Source organism: Arachis ipaensis, chromosome B5 (genome assembly GCF_059453495.1).
Source record: "Arachis ipaensis isolate K30076 ecotype BB chromosome B5, ASM5945349v1, whole genome shotgun sequence".
NCBI classification, from domain to species: domain Eukaryota; kingdom Viridiplantae; phylum Streptophyta; class Magnoliopsida; order Fabales; family Fabaceae; genus Arachis; species Arachis ipaensis.
This window is the reverse complement of record NC_142440.1, coordinates 31,831,415-31,835,450: the sequence shown is the minus strand read 5'-3', so window position 1 is coordinate 31,835,450 and position 4,036 is coordinate 31,831,415. Positions and strand designations below refer to the sequence as shown.

The following is a 4,036-nucleotide window of genomic DNA, read 5'->3' as shown; positions in this document are numbered from 1 at the left end:
ATCCGAAGATCTGGTCCGACCCTAAATACTTTAGGGGCTAATTTAGTATGATTTCATCAAGTTTAGGGTCAGGTAAGGGTCTCAAAAATAGATCCGGTCATTATTTCGGGTCGGGTCCGGGCCATAGTTCGGGTCACCCGAACTCGGTCCGGTGGCCCGGTCATCATACACAATTAATATTTTGTGTTATTAGTGATGGATGATGGCTATTCTTATGTGAAATTTAAATATTATAAACCTTAATATTTTGTGTTATTAGTCATTATAAGATTATAAGTTAATGTTTTATGTTTAAAATGCATAAGACTTTAGACTAATGCATAATATTGTGTTATTTGTATTGATTTAAATTTTGGTATTATTAGACAATATTAGTATTGATTATGGTTATACTTTAATTTTAGAGAATAGTTAGTTCCTGTTATATTTTTTTAAGTGAATTTTACTATGTGAATTGTGAAATAATGGTTGGAGATTAGGTAATTTTTACATGCTAAAGATCCGATTTTCACCCGATTTTTACCCGACCCGAAGGTGCATAGGTTTCATCGGGTCTAGAAGCGGGTTAGGGTCTAAAAATTAGGTCCGGTCTATATTTCAGACCGAGTCTGGGTTAAGCCAAATCCGGTGTGACCCGGCCCATGTACACCCCTAATTTAATCTACTCATGTTGCAACTAAAGCCAGCAACCAGGGGCGGAGCTAGGCTAGCTATTTAGGGGGGCGGTGTTTAATAATTTTCTACAAATATTTTATATTACTATTTCTATTGATAAAATTAAAAAAATAAATATATAATCTCAATCAAAGTAAGACAATAATATATAAAAATGACCACTTACAGTTTTGTATCATGAAAAGGCTATTCGACGTTTTTTTCTATTTTCAAAATCATCTATAATTGAATTTGTGTCGAAAATAGCTGCTAATTCTTTTTCTATATAGATGACCAAATTGTCTGCAAGAAATTCATCAGCCATCTTACTTCGGAGTCTTGTCTTAATAATTTTCATTGTTGAAAAAGCTCTTTCTGTTGTTGCTGTAGATACTGGTAGAGTCAAAACAAGACATATTAATCTATCAACCATGTGATAAGTTCTTGATTTTTTCCGTTTCTTGCAACTTGTTGCACAATTCAGAAAGTGTACCAATGCCTTTCAAATGATTTGGTATATCATGTTGATAATGTTGCAACTGAGATTTCAAAATATTTAGCTCATTAGAAGGAAAGTCAAGAGGATAAAACCTCTTTGCTAACTTGCTAATTTCTTCAATATTAAATGATTTGAAATTATCCTTAGGATCCAAAGCACAACTCAAAGTCAAAAGCTCTATTGTTTGCTCATTAAATCTACTATTCAACTCTGGTATTTGAGAGTCAATTATTGCCAAGAATACATCTATTCGATAATGATGCTCAACTGTCACACTTGGTTGACGAGATCGACCTCTTTCAAAAACATATTGTGCACTCATATTAGGGACTTCAATTTCATGTTTTTCACAAAAATATTTAACATTTGCAAAAAAATGGTACCATCCACCATCTCTTAATTGTTGAAGAAGTAACTTTGATGTAGAAACAATATGCATTGCATTAAGAATATCTTGAGATTGTTGTTGCAGTGCTTGGCAAAGAACATTAGTGATTCCCATAATCTCTTTCATCAAGTGCAAAGTGAAAACAAATTCAAATGACAATAATATTTTACTAACACCATAAGTCTCACCTCTTTGTGCATAAGTTATCCCGTCTTTAATGATATTATTGAGAACAATGTTGGTAGCAGTATATATTTTTACCAAACTGCAAATAGAATTAAAGTGAGAGCTCCATCGAGTATCCCCAGCTCTTTGTAAAGTGCTTATTTGATTGACACATTTGCCTGTTTCTAATTCATTTTGAGCAACCAAGTTTGCATTTTGAATTGCTTGAGCTTCTTGTAATTGATCATGTCTTTTTGAAGGAGTACTAACAATAGTGACAATAGAGTTTAATTGAGTAAAAAATTCATGAATTTGAAGTACCTCTCTTGAAGCTGCTACCAATGCTAATTGTAACCTATGAGCAAAACAATGTACATAGTATGCTTGTGGAGAATCTTTAAGAAACAAAGCTTGCAAACCATTCCACTCACCCCACATGTTGCTAGCACCATCATACCCTTGACCCCTAATATTTTCAACTTGGAGATTATAATGAGAAAGGACAGAAATCAATTCTTTCTTTAAAGTTGTTGCACAAGTATCAGTGACATGCACAAGATCAAAGAATCTCTCTTTAACAAAACCATCTAGAGTAACAAACCTCAAAACAATGGCCATTTGCTTCTTTTTAGATTCATCTCTAGCTTCATCAACAATAATACAAAATTTGGCATCTCCAATCTCTTCTCTAATTGAATTTCTCACCTTAGTAGCAAGAATATGTAGAATTTCGTTTTAAACATCATTTGAAGTATACTTAGCATTTTTTGGAGCATTTTCCAAAACATTCTTTTTCACTCTTTCATTGTAAGATCCAAAAAATTTCAACATTTCCAAAAAGTTACCTCTGTTGCTTGAACTTTGGCTTTCATCATATCCTCTGTATGCACAACCTTAAAATGTCAACCATCTAATGCAATCTATAGATGCTCCTAGTCGAATTTGATTCTTTTCAATCTCTTATGATGTTTGCTTATGAAGAAGTCTGTCAATATGTTGTGATTGTTTTATTAAATCATCACATGATTTCAGCGCCTTATGATGGAATGAGTTGGGACCTTTGCCAATGTGATTCAAAAGAGCACATTCTTTTCCACTATTTACTTTCTTCCAATTTCTGAAACCATTCTCAATAAAAGCATTTGAACCTGTATTGATTGAAGGTTCCTTAGCAAAAAGAAAACACGAAAAACAATATATAGCATCATCTTCTATAGAATATTCTAACCAAGATGGGAACAATTTAAATCATGAAGCTTGAAAGAGACAATGACTTTTATCACCAGAAAATGGATAATTATCAAGAATTTGTTGATTTGGCCCAACTTTAATATAAGCCCGACGGATTTCATCTCTTTTATTTGGAGAAAACTTCCAAATCATTGGTCGCATTCTAGGATCTCTTTCCAAACGAAAAACATCCAGTTGATTTGGAAGAAGTCGTGGACGCTTTGAGCTATTCAATGGAGAACTTGAAGTAATGAAATTTGATGACCCCTCAAGTATTGGAGTAGTAATAGTAGAAGCATCTTCATTCTCTTGATCTTTTCTTTTAAAAAATGTATCAATGATTTTGAACTTACTCATAATTCTTTTTTGGTGACTGAACTTACTCATAATTCAAATGGCCAAATAAGTTCCTATAATTAAAAATATATTTAGCAAAAAGTATAAATTACGGTCTAAATCTTTATAAAATATAAAAATTATATTTCAATTTATAATAAAATATTAAAATTCAGAACAATAATACTAACATCCTAGTATAAATAATATAAAATTATAATTAAATAGTTAACTAATAAAAAAATTAAATATACAAATTAACATATAATAACATAAACTTAATTAACAAATAATAATAAATTAACTAATTAAGTAAATAACTAAATATATAAAAAAGAATAAAAATATAACCTTTTTGAGAAAGAGGAGTGAAGAATCACTTGTTGAATTACTATCTTTTTTTTAATCTACAACAAAAACAAAAAAAATAAGAGTCAAAGAGGTAAAACCGTAAAAGATAAGAAGATTAAAGAGATAAAGAAGAAGAAGAATAGGAAAAGTTGTTACCTAAAATTTTAGAAAGTGAAGGTGGGAAGGGGGAGAGGGGGAGACTGGTTGTACGCTGGGAAATAAAAAAAGGGGATAGAAAATGGGCTATTGGGCTAGGTTTTTTGTAGGAATTAAAAGAGGGGCTGAAAAAGTTATGGAACAAAAAGAGAGGGGGGCTGAAAAATAAAGAAAGGGGGGACTAGACTATTTTTTTTTAATAAAAACTAAAATTTTGGGGGGCCATTACCCCCTTTACTTATATGTACCTACGCCCC

The 4,036-nt window shown here is 31.6% G+C and overlaps 1 pseudogene; it reads right to left on the bottom strand.

Annotated features, from left to right (window-relative positions):
- Positions 1 to 1,079: 1,079 nt before the first annotated feature.
- LOC107640467 (uncharacterized) lies at positions 1,080 to 3,293 on the bottom strand (annotated as a pseudogene).
- Between the last annotated feature and the right edge of the window lie 743 nt (positions 3,294 to 4,036).